An 18,578-nucleotide genomic window follows, 5' to 3' on the forward strand; every position below is an offset into this window, starting at 1 on the left:
ACATTGGGCTCTTAACACGCGAGTTCGAATCTCGCCTACGTCGTTTTAACCGGATTGTTTTAATCACAAATTCAGGCAAAATAATTAAACCAGTTTTAAATCGAGGACGGGATGGCCGAGTTGTTAAGGCGATGGATTGCTAATACATTGGGCCCTGAACACGCGAGTTCGAATCTCGCCTCCCTCGTTTTAACCGGATTGTTTTAATCACAAATTCAGGCAAAATAATTAAACCAGTTTTAAATCGAGGACAGGATGGTTAAGGCGCTGGACTGCTAATCCATTGGGCTCTGCCCGCGCGAGTTCGAATCTCGCCTCAGTCGTTTTAATCGGATTGTTTTAATCACAAATTCAGGCAAAATAATTGAACCAGTTTTAAATCGAGGACAGGGTTGTTAAGGCGATGGACTGCTAATCCATTGGGCTCTGCCCGCGCGAGTTCGAATCTCGCCTCCTTCGTTTTATCCGTTTTGTTTTGAACACAAATGCACTCAAAATGATTTAACTCCTTTAAATCCCGGAAGGGATGGCCGAGTGGTTAAGGCGATGGAATGCTGATACATTGGACTCTAAACACGCGAGTTCGAATCTCGACTCCGTCGTTTTAACCGGATTGTTTTAATCACAAATTCAGGCAAAATAATTAAACCAGTTTTAAATCAAGGACGGGGTGGCCGAGTGGTTAAGGCGATGGACTGCTAATCCATTGGGCTCTGCCCGCGCGAGTTCGAATCTCTCCTCCGTCGTTTTATCCGTTTTGTTTTGAACACAAATGCAGTCAAAATGATTAAACTCGTTTAAATCTCGGAAGGGATTTCCGAGTGGTTAAGGCGATGGATTGCTGATACATTGAGCTCTAAACACGCGAGTTCGAATCTCGCCTCTGTCGTTTTAACCGGATTGTTATAATCACAAATTCAGGCAAAATAATTAAACCAGTTTTAAATCAAGGACGGGGTGGCCGAGTGGTTAAGGCGATGGACTGCTAATCCATTGGGCTCTGCCGGCGCGAGTTCGAATCTCGCCTCCGTCGTTTTATCTGTTTTGTTTTGAACACAAATGCAGCCAAAATGATTAAACTCGTTTAAATCGCGAAAGGGATTTCCGAGTGGTTAAGGCGATGGATTGCTGATACATTGGGCTCTTAACACGCGAGTTCGAATCTCGCCTACGTCGTTTTAACCGGATTGTTTTAATCACAAATTCAGGCAAAATAATTAAACCAGTTTTAAATCGAGGACGGGATGGCCGAGTTGTTAAGGCGATGGATTGCTAATACATTGGGCCCTGAACACGCGAGTTCGAATCTCGCCTCCCTCGTTTTAACCGGATTGTTTTAATCACAAATTCAGGCAAAATAATTAAACCAGTTTTAAATCGAGGACAGGATGGTTAAGGCGCTGGACTGCTAATCCATTGGGCTCTGCCCGCGCGAGTTCGAATCTCGCCTCAGTCGTTTTAATCGGATTGTTTTAATCACAAATTCAGGCAAAATAATTGAACCAGTTTTAAATCGAGGACAGGGTTGTTAAGGCGATGGACTGCTAATCCATTGGGCTCTGCCCGCGCGAGTTCGAATCTCGCCTCCTTCGTTTTATCCGTTTTGTTTTGAACACAAATGCACTCAAAATGATTTAACTCCTTTAAATCCCGGAAGGGATGGCCGAGTGGTTAAGGCGATGGAATGCTGATACATTGGACTCTAAACACGCGAGTTCGAATCTCGACTCCGTCGTTTTAACCGGATTGTTTTAATCACAAATTCAGGCAAAATAATTAAACCAGTTTTAAATCAAGGACGGGGTGGCCGAGTGGTTAAGGCGATGGACTGCTAATCCATTGGGCTCTGCCCGCGCGAGTTCGAATCTCTCCTCCGTCGTTTTATCCGTTTTGTTTTGAACACAAATGCAGTCAAAATGATTAAACTCCTTTAAATCGCGGAAGGGATGGCCGAGTGGTTAAGGCGATGGAATGCTGATACATTGGGCTCTAAACACGCGAGTTCGAATCTCGCTTCCGTCGTTTTAACCGGATTGTTATAATCACAAATTCAGGCAAAATAATTAAACCAGTTTTAAATCAAGGACGGGGTGGCCGAGTGGTAAAGGCGATGGACTGCTAATCCATTGGGCTCTGCCCGCGCGAGTTCGAATCTCGCCTCAGTCGTTTTAATCGGATTGTTTTAATCACAAATTCAGGCAAAATAATTGAACCAGTTTTAAATCGAGGACAGGGTGGTTAAGGCGATGGACTGCTAATCCATTGGGCTCTCCCCGCGCGAGTTCGAATCTCGCCTCAGTCGTTTTATCGGTTTTGTTTTGAACACAAATGCACTCAAAATGATTTAACTCCTTTAAATCCCGGAAGGGATGGCCGAGTGGTTAAGGCGATGGAATGCTGATACATTGGACTCTAAACACGCGAGTTCGAATCTCGACTCCGTCGTTTTAACCGGATTGTTTTAATCACAAATTCAGGCAAAATAATTAAACCAGTTTTAAATCAAGGACGGGGTGGCCGAGTGGTTAAGGCGATGAGCTGCTAATACATTGGGCTCTGCCCGCGCGAGTTCGAATCTCGCCTCCGTCGTTTTATCCGTTTTGTTTTGAACACAAATGCAGTCAAAATGATTTAACTCCTTTAAATCCCGGAAGGGATGGCCGAGTGGTTAAGGCGATGGAATGCTGATACATTGGGCTCTAAACACGCGAGTTCGAATCTCGCTTCCGTCGTTTTAACCGGATTGTTATAATCACAAATTCAGGCAAAATAATTAAACCAGTTTTAAATCAAGGACGGGGTGGCCGAGTGATAAAGGCGATGGACTGCTAATCCATTGGGCTCTGCCCGCGCGAGTTCGAATCTCGCCTCAGTCGTTTTAATCGGATTGTTTTAATCACAAATTCAGGCAAAATAATTGAACCAGTTTTAAATCGAGGACAGGGTGGTTAAGGCGATGGACTGCTAATCCATTGGGCTCTGCCCGCGCGAGTTCGAATCTTGCCTCCGTCGTTTTATCCGTTTTGTTTTGAACACAAATGCACTCAAAATGATTTAACTCCTTTAAATCCCGGAAGGGATGGCCGAGTGGTTACGGCGATGGAATGCTGATACATTGGGCTCTAAACACACGAGTTCGAATCTCGCCTCCGTCGTTTTAACCGGATTGTTATAATCACAAATTCAGGCAAAATAATTAAACCAGTTTTAAATCAAGGACGGGGTGGCCGAGTGATAAAGGCGAGGGACTGCTAATCCATTGGGCTCTGCCCGCGCGAGTTCGAATCTCGCCTCCTTCGTTTTATCCGTTTTGTTTTGAACACAAATGCACTCAAAATGATTTAACTCCTTTAAATCCCGGAAGGGATGGCCGAGTGGTTAAGGCGATGGAATGCTGATACATTGGACTCTAAACACGCGAGTTCGAATCTCGACTCCGTCGTTTTAACCGGATTGTTTTAATCACAAATTCAGGCAAAATAATTGAACCAGTTTTAAATCGAGGACAGGGTGGTTAAGGCGATGGACTGCTAATCCATTGGGCTCTGCCCGCGCGAGTTCGAATCTTGCCTCCGTCGTTTTATCCGTTTTGTTTTGAACACAAATGCACTCAAAATGATTTAACTCCTTTAAATCCCGGAAGGGATGGCCGAGTGGTTAAGGCGATGGAATGCTGATACATTGGGCTCTAAACACACGAGTTCGAATCTCGCCTCCGTCGTTTTAACCGGATTGTTATAATCACAAATTCAGGCAAAATAATTAAACCAGTTTTAAATCAAGGACGGGGTGGCCGAGTGATAAAGGCGAGGGACTGCTAATCCATCGGGCTCTGCCCGCGCAAGTTCGAATCTCGCCTCCGTCATTTTATCTGTTTTGTTTTGAACACAAATGCAGGCAAAATGATTAAACTCGTTTAAATCCCGGAAGGGATTTCCGAGTGGTTAAGGCGATGGATTGCTGATACATTGGGCTCTAAACACGCGAGTTCGAATCTCGCCTCTGTCGTTTTAACCGGATTGTTTTAATCACAAATTCAGGCAAAATAATTAAACCAGTTTTAAATCAAGGGCGGGGTGGCCGAGTGGTTAAGGCGATGGACTGCTAATCCATTGGGCTCTGCCCGCGCGAGTTCGAATCTCGCCTCCGTCGTTTTATCCGTTTTGTTTTGAACACAAATGCAGTCAAAATGATTTAACTAGGTTAAATCGAGGAAGGGATGGCCGAGGGGTTAAGGCGATGGACTGCTATTCCATTGGGCTCTGCCCGCGCGAGTTCGAATCTCGCCTCCGTCGTTTTATCTGTTTTGTTTTGAACACAAATGCAGGCAAAATGATTAAACTCGTTTAAATCCCGGAAGGTATTTCCGAGTGGTTAAGGCGATGGAATGCTGATACATTGGGCTCTAAACACACGAGTTCGAATCTCGCCTCCGTCGTTTTAACCGGATTGTTATAATCACAAATTCAGGCAAAATAATTAAACCAGTTTTAAATCAAGGACGGGGTGGCCGAGTGATAAAGGCGAGGGACTGCTAATCCATCGGGCTCTGCCCGCGCGAGTTCGAATCTCGCCTCCGTCGTTTTATCCGTTTTGTTTTGAACACAAATGCACTCAAAATGATTTAACTCCTTTAAATCCCGGAAGGGATGGCCGAGTGGTTAAGGCGATGGAATGCTGATACATTGGGCTCTAAACACACGAGTTCGAATCTCGCCTCCGTCGTTTTAACCGGATTGTTATAATCACAAATTCAGGCAAAATAATTAAACCAGTTTTAAATCAAGGACGGGGTGGCCGAGTGATAAAGGCGATGGACTGCTAATCCATTGGGCTCTGCCCGCGCGAGTTCGAATCTCGCCTCCGTCATTTTATCTGTTTTGTTTTGAACACAAATGCAGGCAAAATGATTAAACTCGTTTAAATCCCGGAAGGGATTTCCGAGTGGTTAAGGCGATGGATTGCTGATACATTGGGCTCTAAACACGCGAGTTCGAATCTCGCCTCTGTCGTTTTAACCGGATTGTTTTAATCACAAATTCAGGCAAAATAATTAAACCAGTTTTAAATCAAGGGCGGGGTGGCCGAGTGGTTAAGGCGATGGACTGCTAATCCATTGGGCTCTGCCCGCGCGAGTTCGAATCTCGCCTCCGTCGTTTTATCCGTTTTGTTTTGAACACAAATGCAGTCAAAATGATTTAACTCCTTTAAATCCCGGAAGGGATGGCCGAGTGGTTAAGGCGATGGAATGCTGATACATTGGGCTCTAAACACGCGAGTTCGAATCTCGACTCCGTCGTTTTAACCGGATTGTTTTAATCACAAATTCAGGCAAAATAATTAAACCAGTTTTAAATCAAGGACGGGGTGGCCGAGTGATAAAGGCGAGGGACTGCTAATCCATCGGGCTCTGCCCGCGCGAGTTCGAATCTCGCCTCCGTCGTTTTATCCGTTTTGTTTTGAACACAAATGCACTCAAAATGATTTAACTCCTTTAAATCCCGGAAGGGATGGCCGAGTGGTTAAGGCGATGGAATGCTGATACATTGGGCTCTAAACACACGAGTTCGAATCTCGCCTCCGTCGTTTTAACCGGATTGTTATAATCACAAATTCAGGCAAAATAATTAAACCAGTTTTAAATCAAGGACGGGGTGGCCGAGTGATAAAGGCGATGGACTGCTAATCCATTGGGCTCTGCCCGCGCGAGTTCGAATCTCGCCTCCGTCATTTTATCTGTTTTGTTTTGAACACAAATGCAGGCAAAATGATTAAACTCGTTTAAATCCCGGAAGGGATTTCCGAGTGGTTAAGGCGATGGATTGCTGATACATTGGGCTCTAAACACGCGAGTTCGAATCTCGCCTCTGTCGTTTTAACCGGATTGTTTTAATCACAAATTCAGGCAAAATAATTAAACCAGTTTTAAATCAAGGGCGGGGTGGCCGAGTGGTTAAGGCGATGGACTGCTAATCCATTGGGCTCTGCCCGCGCGAGTTCGAATCTCGCCTCCGTCGTTTTATCCGTTTTGTTTTGAACACAAATGCAGTCAAAATGATTTAACTCCTTTATATCCCGGAAGGGATGGCCGAGTGGTTAAGGCGATGGAATGCTGATACATTGGGCTCTAAACACGCGAGTTTGAATCTCGACTCCGTCGTTTTAACCGGATTGTTTTAATCACAAATTCAGGCAAAATAATTAAACCAGTTTTAAATCAAGGACGGGGTGGCCGAGTGGTTAAGGCGATGGACTGCTAATACATTGGGCTCTGCCCGCGCGAGTTCGAATCTCGCCTCCGTCGTTTTATCCGTTTTGTTTTGAACACAAATGCAGTCAAAATGATTTAACTCGGTTAAATCGAGGAAGGGATGGCCGAGGGGTTAAGGCGATGGACTGCTATTCCATTGGGCTCTGCCCGCGCGAGTTCGAATCTCGCCTCCGTCGTTTTATCTGTTTTGTTTTGAACACAAATGCAGGCAAAATGATTAAACTCGTTTAAATCCCGGAAGGGATTTCCGAGTGGTTAAGGCGATGGATTGCTGATACATTGGGCTCTAAACACGCGAGTTCGAATCTCGCCTCTGTCGTTTTAACCGGATTGTTTTAATCACAAATTCAGGCAAAATAATTAAACCAGTTTTAAATCAAGGGCGGGGTGGCCGAGTGGTTAAGGCGATGGACTGCTAATCCATTGGGCTCTGCCCGCGCGAGTTCGAATCTCGCCTCCGTCGTTTTATCCGTTTTGTTTTGAACACAAATGCAGTCAAAATGATTTAACTCCTTTAAATCCCGGAAGGGATGGCCGAGTGGTTAAGGCGATGGAATGCTGATACATTGGGCTCTAAACACGCGAGTTCGAATCTCGACTCCGTCGTTTTAACCGGATTGTTTTAATCACAAATTCAGGCAAAATAATTAAACCAGTTTTAAATCAAGGACGGGGTGGCCGAGTGATAAAGGCGAGGGACTGCTAATCCATCGGGCTCTGCCCGCGCGAGTTCGAATCTCGCCTCCGTCGTTTTATCCGTTTTGTTTTGAACACAAATGCACTCAAAATGATTTAACTCCTTTAAATCCCGGAAGGGATGGCCGAGTGGTTAAGGCGATGGAATGCTGATACATTGGGCTCTAAACACACGAGTTCGAATCTCGCCTCCGTCGTTTTAACCGGATTGTTATAATCACAAATTCAGGCAAAATAATTAAACCAGTTTTAAATCAAGGACGGGGTGGCCGAGTGATAAAGGCGATGGACTGCTAATCCATTGGGCTCTGCCCGCGCGAGTTCGAATCTCGCCTCCGTCATTTTATCTGTTTTGTTTTGAACACAAATGCAGGCAAAATGATTAAACTCGTTTAAATCCCGGAAGGGATTTCCGAGTGGTTAAGGCGATGGATTGCTGATACATTGGGCTCTAAACACGCGAGTTCGAATCTCGCCTCTGTCGTTTTAACCGGATTGTTTTAATCACAAATTCAGGCAAAATAATTAAACCAGTTTTAAATCAAGGGCGGGGTGGCCGAGTGGTTAAGGCGATGGACTGCTAATCCATTGGGCTCTGCCCGCGCGAGTTCGAATCTCGCCTCCGTCGTTTTATCCGTTTTGTTTTGAACACAAATGCAGTCAAAATGATTTAACTCCTTTAAATCCCGGAAGGGATGGCCGAGTGGTTAAGGCGATGGAATGCTGATACATTGGGCTCTAAACACGCGAGTTTGAATCTCGACTCCGTCGTTTTAACCGGATTGTTTTAATCACAAATTCAGGCAAAATAATTAAACCAGTTTTAAATCAAGGACGGGGTGGCCGAGTGGTTAAGGCGATGGACTGCTAATACATTGGGCTCTGCCCGCGCGAGTTCGAATCTCGCCTCCGTCGTTTTATCCGTTTTGTTTTGAACACAAATGCAGTCAAAATGATTTAACTCGGTTAAATCGAGGAAGGGATGGCCGAGGGGTTAAGGCGATGGACTGCTATTCCATTGGGCTCTGCCCGCGCGAGTTCGAATCTCGCCTCCGTCGTTTTATCTGTTTTGTTTTGAACACAAATGCAGGCAAAATGATTAAACTCGTTTAAATCCCGGAAGGGATTTCCGAGTGGTTAAGGCGATGGATTGCTGATACATTGAGCTCTAAACACGCGAGTTCGAATCTCGCCTCTGTCGTTTTAACCGGATTGTTTTAATCACAAATTCAGGCAAAATAATTAAACCAGTTTTAAATCAAGGACGGGGTGGCCGAGCGGTTAAGGCGATGGACTGCTAATCCATTGGGCTCTGCCCGCGCGAGTTCGAATCTCGCCTCCGTCGTTTTATCTGTTTTGTTTTGAACACAAATGCAGCCAAAATGATTAAACTCGTTTAAATCGCGAAAGGGATTTCCGAGTGGTTAAGGCGATGGATTGCTGATACATTGGGCTCTTAACACGCGAGTTCGAATCTCGCCTACGTCGTTTTAACCGGATTGTTTTAATCACAAATTCAGGCAAAATAATTAAACCAGTTTTAAATCGAGGACGGGATGGCCGAGTTGTTAAGGCGATGGATTGCTAATACATTGGGCCCTGAACACGCGAGTTCGAATCTCGCCTCCCTCGTTTTAACCGGATTGTTTTAATCACAAATTCAGGCAAAATAATTAAACCAGTTTTAAATCGAGGACAGGATGGTTAAGGCGTTGGACTGCTAATCCATTGGGCTCTGCCCGCGCGAGTTCGAATCTCGCCTCAGTCGTTTTAATCGGATTGTTTTAATCACAAATTCAGGCAAAATAATTGAACCAGTTTTAAATCGAGGACAGGGTTGTTAAGGCGATGGGCTGCTAATCCATTGGGCTCTGCCCGCGCGAGTTCGAATCTCGCCTCCTTCGTTTTATCCGTTTTGTTTTGAACACAAATGCACTCAAAATGATTTAACTCCTTTAAATCCCGGAAGGGATGGCCGAGTGGTTAAGGCGATGGAATGCTGATACATTGGACTCTAAACACGCGAGTTCGAATCTCGACTCCGTCGTTTTAACAGGATTGTTTTAATCACAAATTCAGGCAAAATATTTAAACCAGTTTTAAATCAAGGACGGGGTGGCCGAGTGGTTAAGGCGATGGACTGCTAATACATTGGGCTCTGCCCGCGCGAGTTCGAATCTCTCCTCCGTCGTTTTATCCGTTTTGTTTTGAACACAAATGCAGTCAAAATGATTTAACTCCTTTAAATCGCGGAAGGGATGGCCGAGTGGTTAAGGCGATGGAATGCTGATACATTGGGCTCTAAACACGCGAGTTCGAATCTCGCTTCCGTCGTTTTAACCGGATTGTTATAATCACAAATTCAGGCAAAATAATTAAACCAGTTTTAAATCAAGGACGGGGTGGCCGAGTGGTAAAGGCGATGGACTGCTAATCCATTGGGCTCTGCCCGCGCGAGTTCGAATCTCGCCTCAGTCGTTTTATCCGTTTTGTTTTGAACACAAATGCACTCAAAATGATTTAACTCCTTTAAATCCCGGAAGGGATGGCCGAGTGGTTAAGGCGATGGAATGCTGATACATTGGGCTCTGCCCGCGCGAGTTCGAATCTCGCCTCTGTCGTTTTAACCGGATTGTTTTAATCACAAATTCAGGCAAAATAATTAAACCAGTTTTAAATCAAGGACGGGGTGGCCGAGTGGTTAAGGCGATGGACTGCTAATACATTGGGCTCTGCCCGCGCGAGTTCGAATCTCGCCTCTGTCGTTTTAACCGGATTGTTTTAATCACAAATTCAGGCAAAATAATTAAACCAGTTTTAAATCAAGGACGGGGTGGCCGAGCGGTTAAGGCGATGGACTGCTAATCCATTGGGCTCTGCCCGCGCGAGTTCGAATCTCGCCTCCGTCGTTTTATCTGTTTTGTTTTGAACACAAATGCAGGCAAAATGATTAAACTCGTTTAAATCGAGGAAGGGATGGCCGAGGGGTTAAGGCGATGGACTGCTATTCCATTGGGCTCTGCCCGCGCGAGTTCGAATCTCGCCTCCGTCGTTTTATCTGTTTTGTTTTGAACACAAATGCAGGCAAAATGATTAAACTCGTTTAAATCCCGGAAGGGATTTCCGAGTGGTTAAGGCGATGGATTGCTGATACATTGAGCTCTAAACACGCGAGTTCGAATCTCGCCTCTGTCGTTTTAACCGGATTGTTTTAATCACAAATTCAGGCAAAATAATTAAACCAGTTTTAAATCAAGGACGGGGTGGCCGAGCGGTTAAGGCGATGGACTGCTAATCCATTGGGCTCTGCCCGCGCGAGTTCGAATCTCGCCTCCGTCGTTTTATCTGTTTTGTTTTGAACACAAATGCAGCCAAAATGATTAAACTCGTTTAAATCGCGAAAGGGATTTCCGAGTGGTTAAGGCGATGGATTGCTGATACATTGGGCTCTTAACACGCGAGTTCGAATCTCGCCTACGTCGTTTTAACCGGATTGTTTTAATCACAAATTCAGGCAAAATAATTAAACCAGTTTTAAATCGAGGACGGGATGGCCGAGTTGTTAAGGCGATGGATTGCTAATACATTGGGCCCTGAACACGCGAGTTCGAATCTCGCCTCCCTCGTTTTAACCGGATTGTTTTAATCACAAATTCAGGCAAAATAATTAAACCAGTTTTAAATCGAGGACAGGATGGTTAAGGCGTTGGACTGCTAATCCATTGGGCTCTGCCCGCGCGAGTTCGAATCTCGCCTCAGTCGTTTTAATCGGATTGTTTTAATCACAAATTCAGGCAAAATAATTGAACCAGTTTTAAATCGAGGACAGGGTTGTTAAGGCGATGGGCTGCTAATCCATTGGGCTCTGCCCGCGCGAGTTCGAATCTCGCCTCCTTCGTTTTATCCGTTTTGTTTTGAACACAAATGCACTCAAAATGATTTAACTCCTTTAAATCCCGGAAGGGATGGCCGAGTGGTTAAGGCGATGGAATGCTGATACATTGGACTCTAAACACGCGAGTTCGAATCTCGACTCCGTCGTTTTAACAGGATTGTTTTAATCACAAATTCAGGAAAAATATTTAAACCAGTTTTAAATCAAGGACGGGGTGGCCGAGTGGTTAAGGCGATGGACTGCTAATACATTGGGCTCTGCCCGCGCGAGTTCGAATCTCTCCTCCGTCGTTTTATCCGTTTTGTTTTGAACACAAATGCAGTCAAAATGATTTAACTCCTTTAAATCGCGGAAGGGATGGCCGAGTGGTTAAGGCGATGGAATGCTGATACATTGGGCTCTAAACACGCGAGTTCGAATCTCGCTTCCGTCGTTTTAACCGGATTGTTATAATCACAAATTCAGGCAAAATAATTAAACCAGTTTTAAATCAAGGACGGGGTGGCCGAGTGGTAAAGGCGATGGACTGCTAATCCATTGGGCTCTGCCCGCGCGAGTTCGAATCTCGCCTCAGTCGTTTTAATCGGATTGTTTTAATCACAAATTCAGGCAAAATAATTGAACCAGTTTTAAATCGAGGACAGGGTGGTTAAGGCGATGGACTGCTAATCCATTGGGCTCTGCCCGCGCGAGTTCGAATCTCGCCTCAGTCGTTTTATCCGTTTTGTTTTGAACACAAATGCACTCAAAATGATTTAACTCCTTTAAATCCCGGAAGGGATGGCCGAGTGGTTAAGGCGATGGAATGCTGATACATTGGACTCTAAACACGCGAGTTCGAATCTCGCCTCAGTCGTTTTAACCGGATTGTTTTAATCACAAATTCAGGCAAAATAATTGAACCAGTTTTAAATCGAGGACAGGGTGGTTAAGGCGATGGACTGCTAATCCATTGGGCTCTGCCCGCGCGAGTTCGAATCTCGCCTCAGTCGTTTTATCCGTTTTGTTTTGAACACAAATGCACTCAAAATGATTTAACTCCTTTAAATCCCGGAAGGGATGGCCGAGTGGTTAAGGCGATGGAATGCTGATACATTGGACTCTAAACACGCGAGTTCGAATCTCGACTCCGTCGTTTTAACCGGATTGTTTTAATCACAAATTCAGGCAAAATAATTAAACCAGTTTTAAATCAAGGACGGGGTGGCCGAGTGGTTAAGGCGATGGACTGCTAATACATTGGGCTCTGCCCGCGCGAGTTCGAATCTCGCCTCCGTCGTTTTATCCGTTTTGTTTTGAACACAAATGCAGTCAAAATGATTTAACTCGGTTAAATCGAGGAAGGGATGGCCGAGGGGTTAAGGCGATGGACTGCTATTCCATTGGGTTCTGCCCGCGCGAGTTCGAATCTCGCCTCCGTCGTTTTATCTGTTTTGTTTTGAACACAAATGCAGGCAATATGATTAAACTCGTTTAAATCTCGGAAGGGATTTCCGAGTGGTTAAGGCGATGGATTGCTGATACATTGAGCTCTAAACACGCGAGTTCGAATCTCGCCTCTGTCGTTTTAACCGGATTGTTATAATCACAAATTCAGGCAAAATAATTAAACCAGTTTTAAATCAAGGACGAGGTGGCCGAGTGGTTAAGGCGATGGACTGCTAATCCATTGGGCTCTGCCGGCGCGATTTCGAACCTCGCCTCCGTCGTTTTATCTGTTTTGTTTTGAACACAAATGCAGCCAAAATGATTAAACTCGTTTAAATCGCGAAAGGGATTTCCGAGTGGTTAAGGCGATGGATTGCTGATACATTGGGCTCTTAACACGCAAGTTCGAATCTCGCCTACGTCGTTTTAACCGGATTGTTTTAATCACAAATTCAGGCAAAATAATTAAACCAGTTTTAAATCGAGGACGGGATGGCCGAGTTGTTAAGGCGATGGATTGCTAATACATTGGGCCCTGAACACGCGAGTTCGAATCTCGCCTCCCTCGTTTTAACCGGATTGTTTTAATCACAAATTCAGGCAAAATAATTAAACCAGTTTTAAATCGAGGACAGGATGGTTAAGGCGTTGGACTGCTAATCCATTGGGCTCTGCCCGCGCGAGTTCGAATCTCGCCTCAGTCGTTTTAATCGGATTGTTTTAATCACAAATTCAGGCAAAATAATTGAACCAGTTTTAAATCGAGGACAGGGTTGTTAAGGCGATGGACTGCTAATCCATTGGGCTCTGCCCGCGCGATTTCGAATCTCGCCTCCGTCGTTTTATCTGTTTTGTTTTGAACACAAATGCAGCCAAAATGATTAAACTCGTTTAAATCGCGAAAGGGATTTCCGAGTGGTTAAGGCGATGGATTGCTGATACATTGGGCTCTTAACACGCAAGTTCGAATCTCGCCTACGTCGTTTTAACCGGATTGTTTTAATCACAAATTCAGGCAAAATAATTAAACCAGTTTTAAATCGAGGACGGGATGGCCGAGTTGTTAAGGCGATGGATTGCTAATACATTGGGCCCTGAACACGCGAGTTCGAATCTCGCCTCCCTCGTTTTAACCGGATTGTTTTAATCACAAATTCAGGCAAAATAATTAAACCAGTTTTAAATCGAGGACAGGATGGTTAAGGCGTTGGACTGCTAATCCATTGGGCTCTGCCCGCGCGAGTTCGAATCTCGCCTCAGTCGTTTTAATCGGATTGTTTTAATCACAAATTCAGGCAAAATAATTGAACCAGTTTTAAATCGAGGACAGGGTTGTTAAGGCGATGGACTGCTAATCCATTGGGCTCTGCCCGCGCGATTTCGAATCTCGCCTCCGTCGTTTTATCTGTTTTGTTTTGAACACAAATGCAGCCAAAATGATTAAACTCGTTTAAATCGCGAAAGGGATTTCCGAGTGGTTAAGGCGATGGATTGCTGATACATTGGGCTCTTAACACGCAAGTTCGAATCTCGCCTACGTCGTTTTAACCGGATTGTTTTAATCACAAATTCAGGCAAAATAATTAAACCAGTTTTAAATCGAGGACGGGATGGCCGAGTTGTTAAGGCGATGGATTGCTAATACATTGGGCCCTGAACACGCGAGTTCGAATCTCGCCTCCCTCGTTTTAACCGGATTGTTTTAATCACAAATTCAGGCAAAATAATTAAACCAGTTTTAAATCGAGGACAGGATGGTTAAGGCGTTGGACTGCTAATCCATTGGGCTCTGCCCGCGCGAGTTCGAATCTCGCCTCAGTCGTTTTAATCGGATTGTTTTAATCACAAATTCAGGCAAAATAATTGAACCAGTTTTAAATCGAGGACAGGGTTGTTAAGGCGATGGGCTGCTAATCCATTGGGCTCTGCCCGCGCGAGTTCGAATCTCGCCTCCTTCGTTTTATCCGTTTTGTTTTGAACACAAATGCACTCAAAATGATTTAACTCCTTTAAATCCCGGAAGGGATGGCCGAGTGGTTAAGGCGATGGAATGCTGATACATTGGACTCTAAACACGCGAGTTCGAATCTCGACTCCGTCGTTTTAACAGGATTGTTTTAATCACAAATTCAGGCAAAATATTTAAACCAGTTTTAAATCAAGGACGGGGTGGCCGAGTGGTTAAGGCGATGGACTGCTAATACATTGGGCTCTGCCCGCGCGAGTTCGAATCTCTCCTCCGTCGTTTTATCCGTTTTGTTTTGAACACAAATGCAGTCAAAATGATTTAACTCCTTTAAATCGCGGAAGGGATGGCCGAGTGGTTAAGGCGATGGAATGCTGATACATTGGGCTCTAAACACGCGAGTTCGAATCTCGCTTCCGTCGTTTTAACCGGATTGTTATAATCACAAATTCAGGCAAAATAATTAAACCAGTTTTAAATCAAGGACGGGGTGGCCGAGTGGTAAAGGCGATGGACTGCTAATCCATTGGGCTCTGCCCGCGCGAGTTCGAATCTCGCCTCAGTCGTTTTAATCGGATTGTTTTAATCACAAATTCAGGCAAAATAATTGAACCAGTTTTAAATCGAGGACAGGGTGGTTAAGGCGATGGACTGCTAATCCATTGGGCTCTGCCCGCGCGAGTTCGAATCTCGCCTCAGTCGTTTTATCCGTTTTGTTTTGAACACAAATGCACTCAAAATGATTTAACTCCTTTAAATCCCGGAAGGGATGGCCGAGTGGTTAAGGCGATGGAATGCTGATACATTGGACTCTAAACACGCGAGTTCGAATCTCGCCTCAGTCGTTTTAACCGGATTGTTTTAATCACAAATTCAGGCAAAATAATTGAACCAGTTTTAAATCGAGGACAGGGTGGTTAAGGCGATGGACTGCTAATCCATTGGGCTCTGCCCGCGCGAGTTCGAATCTCGCCTCAGTCGTTTTATCCGTTTTGTTTTGAACACAAATGCACTCAAAATGATTTAACTCCTTTAAATCCCGGAAGGGATGGCCGAGTGGTTAAGGCGATGGAATGCTGATACATTGGACTCTAAACACGCGAGTTCGAATCTCGACTCCGTCGTTTTAACCGGATTGTTTTAATCACAAATTCAGGCAAAATAATTAAACCAGTTTTAAATCAAGGACGGGGTGGCCGAGTGGTTAAGGCGATGGACTGCTAATACATTGGGCTCTGCCCGCGCGAGTTCGAATCTCGCCTCCGTCGTTTTATCCGTTTTGTTTTGAACACAAATGCAGTCAAAATGATTTAACTCGGTTAAATCGAGGAAGGGATGGCCGAGGGGTTAAGGCGATGGACTGCTATTCCATTGGGCTCTGCCCGCGCGAGTTCGAATCTCGCCTCCGTCGTTTTATCTGTTTTGTTTTGAACACAAATGCAGGCAATATGATTAAACTCGTTTAAATCTCGGAAGGGATTTCCGAGTGGTTAAGGCGATGGATTGCTGATACATTGAGCTCTAAACACGCGAGTTCGAATCTCGCCTCTGTCGTTTTAACCGGATTGTTATAATCACAAATTCAGGCAAAATAATTAAACCAGTTTTAAATCAAGGACGAGGTGGCCGAGTGGTTAAGGCGATGGACTGCTAATCCATTGGGCTCTGCCGGCGCGATTTCGAATCTCGCCTCCGTCGTTTTATCTGTTTTGTTTTGAACACAAATGCAGCCAAAATGATTAAACTCGTTTAAATCGCGAAAGGGATTTCCGAGTGGTTAAGGCGATGGATTGCTGATACATTGGGCTCTTAACACGCAAGTTCGAATCTCGCCTACGTCGTTTTAACCGGATTGTTTTAATCACAAATTCAGGCAAAATAATTAAACCAGTTTTAAATCGAGGACGGGATGGCCGAGTTGTTAAGGCGATGGATTGCTAATACATTGGGCCCTGAACACGCGAGTTCGAATCTCGCCTCCCTCGTTTTAACCGGATTGTTTTAATCACAAATTCAGGCAAAATAATTAAACCAGTTTTAAATCGAGGACAGGATGGTTAAGGCGTTGGACTGCTAATCCATTGGGCTCTGCCCGCGCGAGTTCGAATCTCGCCTCAGTCGTTTTAATCGGATTGTTTTAATCACAAATTCAGGCAAAATAATTGAACCAGTTTTAAATCGAGGACAGGGTTTTTAAGGCGATGGACTGCTAATCCATTGGGCTCTGCCCGCGCGAGTTCGAATCTCGCCTCATTCGTTTTATCCGTTTTGTTTTGAACACAAATGCACTCAAAATGATTTAACTCCTTTAAATCCCGGAAGGGATGGCCGAGTGGTTAAGGCGATGGAATGCTGATACATTGGACTCTAAACACGCGAGTTCGAATCTCGCCTCCGTCGTTTTAACCGGATTGTTTTAATCACAAATTCAGGCAAAATAATTAAACCAGTTTTAAATCAAGGACGGGGTGGCCGAGTGGTTAAGGCGATGAACTGCTAATACATTGGGCTCTGCCCGCGCGAGTTCGAATCTCGCCTCCGTCGTTTTATCCGTTTTGTTTTGAACACAAATGCAGTCAAAATGATTTAACTCCTTTAAATCCCGGAAGGGATGGCCGAGTGGTTAAGGCGATGGAATGCTGATACATTGGGCTCTAAACACGCGAGTTCGAATCTCGCTTCCGTCGTTTTAACCGGATTGTTATAATCACAAATTCAGGCAAAATAATTAAACCAGTTTTAAATCAAGGACGGGGTGGCCGAGTGATAAAGGCGATGGACTGCTAATCCATTGGGCTCTGCCCGCGCGAGTTCGAATCTCGCCTCAGTCGTTTTAATCGGATTGTTTTAATCACAAATTCAGGCAAAATAATTGAACCAGTTTTAAATCGAGGACAGGGTGGTTAAGGCGATGGACTGCTAATCCATTGGGCTCTGCCCGCGCGAGTTCGAATCTTGCCTCCGTCGTTTTATCCGTTTTGTTTTGAACACAAATGCACTCAAAATGATTTAACTCCTTTAAATCCCGGAAGGGATGGCCGAGTGGTTAAGGCGATGGCATGCTGATACATTGGGCTCTAAACAAACGAGTTCGAATCTCGCCTCCGTCGTTATAACCGGATTGTTATAATCACAAATTCAGGCAAAATAATTAAACCAGTTTTAAATCAAGGACGGGGTGGCCGAGTGATAAAGGCGAGGGACTGCTAATCCATTGGGCTCTGCCCGCGCGAGTTCGAATCTCGCCTCCTTCGTTTTATCCGTTTTGTTTTGAACACAAATGCACTCAAAATGATTTAACTCCTTTAAATCCCGGAAGGGATGGCCGAGTGGTTAAGGCGATGGAATGCTGATACATTGGACTCTAAACACGCGAGTTCGAATCTCGACTCCGTCGTTTTAACCGGATTGTTTTAATCACAAATTCAGGCAAAATAATTAAACCAGTTTTAAATCAAGGACGGGGTGGCCGAGTGGTTAAGGCGATGAACTGCTAATACATTGGGCTCTGCCCGCGCGAGTTCGAATCTCGCCTCCGTCGTTTTATCCGTTTTGTTTTGAACACAAATGCAGTCAAAATGATTTAACTCCTTTAAATCCCGGAAGGGATGGCCGAGTGGTTAAGGCGATGGAATGCTGATACATTGGGCTCTAAACACGCGAGTTCGAATCTCGCTTCCGTCGTTTTAACCGGATTGTTATAATCACAAATTCAGGCAAAATAATTAAACCAGTTTTAAATCAAGGACGGGGTGGCCGAGTGATAAAGGCGATGGACTGCTAATCCATTGGGCTCTGCCCGCGCGAGTTCGAATCTCGCCTCAGTCGTTTTAATCGGATTGTTTTAATCACAAATTCAGGCAAAATAATTGAACCAGTTTTAAATCGAGGACAGGGTGGTTAAGGCGATGGACTGCTAATCCATTGGGCTCTGCCCGCGCGAGTTCGAATCTTGCCTCCGTCGTTTTATCCGTTTTGTTTTGAACACAAATGCACTCAAAATGATTTAACTCCTTTAAATCCCGGAAGGGATGGCCGAGTGGTTAAGGCGATGGCATGCTGATACATTGGGCTCTAAACACACGAGTTCGAATCTCGCCTCCGTCGTTATAACCGGATTGTTATAATCACAAATTCAGGCAAAATAATTAAACCAGTTTTAAATCAAGGACGGGGTGGCCGAGTGATAAAGGCGAGGGACTGCTAATCCATTGGGCTCTGCCCGCGCGAGTTCGAATCTCGCCTCCTTCGTTTTATCCGTTTTGTTTTGAACACAAATGCACTCAAAATGATTTAACTCCTTTAAATCCCGGAAGGGATGG

General features: G+C 44.8%; 47 non-coding genes across 47 annotated transcripts; all 47 read left to right on the forward strand.

Moving 5' to 3' along the window:
• Positions 1 to 664: 664 nt before the first annotated feature.
• Positions 665 to 746, forward strand: TRNAS-GCU (transfer RNA serine (anticodon GCU)). Its single transcript has one exon. It is a non-coding gene; the product is annotated as a tRNA-Ser (tRNA).
• A 205-nt stretch (positions 747 to 951) lies between these two features.
• On the forward strand, positions 952 to 1,033 carry TRNAS-GCU (transfer RNA serine (anticodon GCU)). Its single transcript has one exon. It is a non-coding gene; the product is annotated as a tRNA-Ser (tRNA).
• A 764-nt stretch (positions 1,034 to 1,797) lies between these two features.
• On the forward strand, positions 1,798 to 1,879 carry TRNAS-GCU (transfer RNA serine (anticodon GCU)). Its single transcript has one exon. It is a non-coding gene; the product is annotated as a tRNA-Ser (tRNA).
• Positions 1,880 to 2,084: 205 nt separating this feature from the next.
• TRNAS-GCU (transfer RNA serine (anticodon GCU)) lies at positions 2,085 to 2,166 on the forward strand. Its single transcript has one exon. It is a non-coding gene; the product is annotated as a tRNA-Ser (tRNA).
• A 341-nt stretch (positions 2,167 to 2,507) lies between these two features.
• TRNAS-GCU (transfer RNA serine (anticodon GCU)) lies at positions 2,508 to 2,589 on the forward strand. Its single transcript has one exon. It is a non-coding gene; the product is annotated as a tRNA-Ser (tRNA).
• Positions 2,590 to 2,794: 205 nt separating this feature from the next.
• On the forward strand, positions 2,795 to 2,876 carry TRNAS-GCU (transfer RNA serine (anticodon GCU)). Its single transcript has one exon. It is a non-coding gene; the product is annotated as a tRNA-Ser (tRNA).
• A 341-nt stretch (positions 2,877 to 3,217) lies between these two features.
• TRNAS-GCU (transfer RNA serine (anticodon GCU)) lies at positions 3,218 to 3,299 on the forward strand. The gene has a single exon. It is a non-coding gene; the product is annotated as a tRNA-Ser (tRNA).
• A 484-nt stretch (positions 3,300 to 3,783) lies between these two features.
• Positions 3,784 to 3,865, forward strand: TRNAS-GCU (transfer RNA serine (anticodon GCU)). Its single transcript has one exon. It is a non-coding gene; the product is annotated as a tRNA-Ser (tRNA).
• Positions 3,866 to 4,070: 205 nt separating this feature from the next.
• On the forward strand, positions 4,071 to 4,152 carry TRNAS-GCU (transfer RNA serine (anticodon GCU)). Its single transcript has one exon. It is a non-coding gene; the product is annotated as a tRNA-Ser (tRNA).
• Positions 4,153 to 4,213: 61 nt separating this feature from the next.
• Positions 4,214 to 4,295, forward strand: TRNAS-GCU (transfer RNA serine (anticodon GCU)). The gene has a single exon. It is a non-coding gene; the product is annotated as a tRNA-Ser (tRNA).
• A 205-nt stretch (positions 4,296 to 4,500) lies between these two features.
• TRNAS-GCU (transfer RNA serine (anticodon GCU)) lies at positions 4,501 to 4,582 on the forward strand. The gene has a single exon. It is a non-coding gene; the product is annotated as a tRNA-Ser (tRNA).
• A 205-nt stretch (positions 4,583 to 4,787) lies between these two features.
• TRNAS-GCU (transfer RNA serine (anticodon GCU)) lies at positions 4,788 to 4,869 on the forward strand. The gene has a single exon. It is a non-coding gene; the product is annotated as a tRNA-Ser (tRNA).
• A 205-nt stretch (positions 4,870 to 5,074) lies between these two features.
• On the forward strand, positions 5,075 to 5,156 carry TRNAS-GCU (transfer RNA serine (anticodon GCU)). The gene has a single exon. It is a non-coding gene; the product is annotated as a tRNA-Ser (tRNA).
• A 205-nt stretch (positions 5,157 to 5,361) lies between these two features.
• On the forward strand, positions 5,362 to 5,443 carry TRNAS-GCU (transfer RNA serine (anticodon GCU)). Its single transcript has one exon. It is a non-coding gene; the product is annotated as a tRNA-Ser (tRNA).
• Positions 5,444 to 5,648: 205 nt separating this feature from the next.
• TRNAS-GCU (transfer RNA serine (anticodon GCU)) lies at positions 5,649 to 5,730 on the forward strand. The gene has a single exon. It is a non-coding gene; the product is annotated as a tRNA-Ser (tRNA).
• Positions 5,731 to 5,935: 205 nt separating this feature from the next.
• On the forward strand, positions 5,936 to 6,017 carry TRNAS-GCU (transfer RNA serine (anticodon GCU)). Its single transcript has one exon. It is a non-coding gene; the product is annotated as a tRNA-Ser (tRNA).
• A 205-nt stretch (positions 6,018 to 6,222) lies between these two features.
• On the forward strand, positions 6,223 to 6,304 carry TRNAS-GCU (transfer RNA serine (anticodon GCU)). The gene has a single exon. It is a non-coding gene; the product is annotated as a tRNA-Ser (tRNA).
• A 61-nt stretch (positions 6,305 to 6,365) lies between these two features.
• Positions 6,366 to 6,447, forward strand: TRNAS-GCU (transfer RNA serine (anticodon GCU)). The gene has a single exon. It is a non-coding gene; the product is annotated as a tRNA-Ser (tRNA).
• A 205-nt stretch (positions 6,448 to 6,652) lies between these two features.
• Positions 6,653 to 6,734, forward strand: TRNAS-GCU (transfer RNA serine (anticodon GCU)). The gene has a single exon. It is a non-coding gene; the product is annotated as a tRNA-Ser (tRNA).
• Positions 6,735 to 6,939: 205 nt separating this feature from the next.
• On the forward strand, positions 6,940 to 7,021 carry TRNAS-GCU (transfer RNA serine (anticodon GCU)). Its single transcript has one exon. It is a non-coding gene; the product is annotated as a tRNA-Ser (tRNA).
• Positions 7,022 to 7,226: 205 nt separating this feature from the next.
• On the forward strand, positions 7,227 to 7,308 carry TRNAS-GCU (transfer RNA serine (anticodon GCU)). The gene has a single exon. It is a non-coding gene; the product is annotated as a tRNA-Ser (tRNA).
• Positions 7,309 to 7,513: 205 nt separating this feature from the next.
• TRNAS-GCU (transfer RNA serine (anticodon GCU)) lies at positions 7,514 to 7,595 on the forward strand. Its single transcript has one exon. It is a non-coding gene; the product is annotated as a tRNA-Ser (tRNA).
• A 205-nt stretch (positions 7,596 to 7,800) lies between these two features.
• On the forward strand, positions 7,801 to 7,882 carry TRNAS-GCU (transfer RNA serine (anticodon GCU)). The gene has a single exon. It is a non-coding gene; the product is annotated as a tRNA-Ser (tRNA).
• Positions 7,883 to 7,943: 61 nt separating this feature from the next.
• On the forward strand, positions 7,944 to 8,025 carry TRNAS-GCU (transfer RNA serine (anticodon GCU)). The gene has a single exon. It is a non-coding gene; the product is annotated as a tRNA-Ser (tRNA).
• Positions 8,026 to 8,230: 205 nt separating this feature from the next.
• TRNAS-GCU (transfer RNA serine (anticodon GCU)) lies at positions 8,231 to 8,312 on the forward strand. Its single transcript has one exon. It is a non-coding gene; the product is annotated as a tRNA-Ser (tRNA).
• Positions 8,313 to 9,076: 764 nt separating this feature from the next.
• TRNAS-GCU (transfer RNA serine (anticodon GCU)) lies at positions 9,077 to 9,158 on the forward strand. The gene has a single exon. It is a non-coding gene; the product is annotated as a tRNA-Ser (tRNA).
• A 205-nt stretch (positions 9,159 to 9,363) lies between these two features.
• Positions 9,364 to 9,445, forward strand: TRNAS-GCU (transfer RNA serine (anticodon GCU)). The gene has a single exon. It is a non-coding gene; the product is annotated as a tRNA-Ser (tRNA).
• A 205-nt stretch (positions 9,446 to 9,650) lies between these two features.
• Positions 9,651 to 9,732, forward strand: TRNAS-GCU (transfer RNA serine (anticodon GCU)). Its single transcript has one exon. It is a non-coding gene; the product is annotated as a tRNA-Ser (tRNA).
• A 62-nt stretch (positions 9,733 to 9,794) lies between these two features.
• Positions 9,795 to 9,876, forward strand: TRNAS-GCU (transfer RNA serine (anticodon GCU)). The gene has a single exon. It is a non-coding gene; the product is annotated as a tRNA-Ser (tRNA).
• Positions 9,877 to 9,937: 61 nt separating this feature from the next.
• Positions 9,938 to 10,019, forward strand: TRNAS-GCU (transfer RNA serine (anticodon GCU)). The gene has a single exon. It is a non-coding gene; the product is annotated as a tRNA-Ser (tRNA).
• Positions 10,020 to 10,224: 205 nt separating this feature from the next.
• Positions 10,225 to 10,306, forward strand: TRNAS-GCU (transfer RNA serine (anticodon GCU)). Its single transcript has one exon. It is a non-coding gene; the product is annotated as a tRNA-Ser (tRNA).
• A 764-nt stretch (positions 10,307 to 11,070) lies between these two features.
• On the forward strand, positions 11,071 to 11,152 carry TRNAS-GCU (transfer RNA serine (anticodon GCU)). Its single transcript has one exon. It is a non-coding gene; the product is annotated as a tRNA-Ser (tRNA).
• Positions 11,153 to 11,357: 205 nt separating this feature from the next.
• TRNAS-GCU (transfer RNA serine (anticodon GCU)) lies at positions 11,358 to 11,439 on the forward strand. Its single transcript has one exon. It is a non-coding gene; the product is annotated as a tRNA-Ser (tRNA).
• Positions 11,440 to 12,059: 620 nt separating this feature from the next.
• TRNAS-GCU (transfer RNA serine (anticodon GCU)) lies at positions 12,060 to 12,141 on the forward strand. The gene has a single exon. It is a non-coding gene; the product is annotated as a tRNA-Ser (tRNA).
• Positions 12,142 to 12,202: 61 nt separating this feature from the next.
• TRNAS-GCU (transfer RNA serine (anticodon GCU)) lies at positions 12,203 to 12,284 on the forward strand. The gene has a single exon. It is a non-coding gene; the product is annotated as a tRNA-Ser (tRNA).
• A 205-nt stretch (positions 12,285 to 12,489) lies between these two features.
• TRNAS-GCU (transfer RNA serine (anticodon GCU)) lies at positions 12,490 to 12,571 on the forward strand. Its single transcript has one exon. It is a non-coding gene; the product is annotated as a tRNA-Ser (tRNA).
• Positions 12,572 to 14,453: 1,882 nt separating this feature from the next.
• TRNAS-GCU (transfer RNA serine (anticodon GCU)) lies at positions 14,454 to 14,535 on the forward strand. Its single transcript has one exon. It is a non-coding gene; the product is annotated as a tRNA-Ser (tRNA).
• A 205-nt stretch (positions 14,536 to 14,740) lies between these two features.
• Positions 14,741 to 14,822, forward strand: TRNAS-GCU (transfer RNA serine (anticodon GCU)). The gene has a single exon. It is a non-coding gene; the product is annotated as a tRNA-Ser (tRNA).
• A 620-nt stretch (positions 14,823 to 15,442) lies between these two features.
• On the forward strand, positions 15,443 to 15,524 carry TRNAS-GCU (transfer RNA serine (anticodon GCU)). The gene has a single exon. It is a non-coding gene; the product is annotated as a tRNA-Ser (tRNA).
• A 61-nt stretch (positions 15,525 to 15,585) lies between these two features.
• On the forward strand, positions 15,586 to 15,667 carry TRNAS-GCU (transfer RNA serine (anticodon GCU)). The gene has a single exon. It is a non-coding gene; the product is annotated as a tRNA-Ser (tRNA).
• Positions 15,668 to 15,872: 205 nt separating this feature from the next.
• Positions 15,873 to 15,954, forward strand: TRNAS-GCU (transfer RNA serine (anticodon GCU)). Its single transcript has one exon. It is a non-coding gene; the product is annotated as a tRNA-Ser (tRNA).
• Positions 15,955 to 16,718: 764 nt separating this feature from the next.
• TRNAS-GCU (transfer RNA serine (anticodon GCU)) lies at positions 16,719 to 16,800 on the forward strand. The gene has a single exon. It is a non-coding gene; the product is annotated as a tRNA-Ser (tRNA).
• Positions 16,801 to 17,005: 205 nt separating this feature from the next.
• On the forward strand, positions 17,006 to 17,087 carry TRNAS-GCU (transfer RNA serine (anticodon GCU)). The gene has a single exon. It is a non-coding gene; the product is annotated as a tRNA-Ser (tRNA).
• Positions 17,088 to 17,428: 341 nt separating this feature from the next.
• TRNAS-GCU (transfer RNA serine (anticodon GCU)) lies at positions 17,429 to 17,510 on the forward strand. The gene has a single exon. It is a non-coding gene; the product is annotated as a tRNA-Ser (tRNA).
• A 205-nt stretch (positions 17,511 to 17,715) lies between these two features.
• Positions 17,716 to 17,797, forward strand: TRNAS-GCU (transfer RNA serine (anticodon GCU)). Its single transcript has one exon. It is a non-coding gene; the product is annotated as a tRNA-Ser (tRNA).
• Positions 17,798 to 18,002: 205 nt separating this feature from the next.
• Positions 18,003 to 18,084, forward strand: TRNAS-GCU (transfer RNA serine (anticodon GCU)). The gene has a single exon. It is a non-coding gene; the product is annotated as a tRNA-Ser (tRNA).
• A 341-nt stretch (positions 18,085 to 18,425) lies between these two features.
• Positions 18,426 to 18,507, forward strand: TRNAS-GCU (transfer RNA serine (anticodon GCU)). The gene has a single exon. It is a non-coding gene; the product is annotated as a tRNA-Ser (tRNA).
• Positions 18,508 to 18,578: the final 71 nt, after the last annotated feature.

Source organism: Phalangium opilio, unplaced genomic scaffold (assembly GCF_054372755.1).
Source record: "Phalangium opilio isolate 3A_F unplaced genomic scaffold, DU_Popi_V2 ptg000089l_1, whole genome shotgun sequence".
Taxonomy (NCBI): Eukaryota; Metazoa; Arthropoda; class Arachnida; order Opiliones; family Phalangiidae; genus Phalangium; species Phalangium opilio.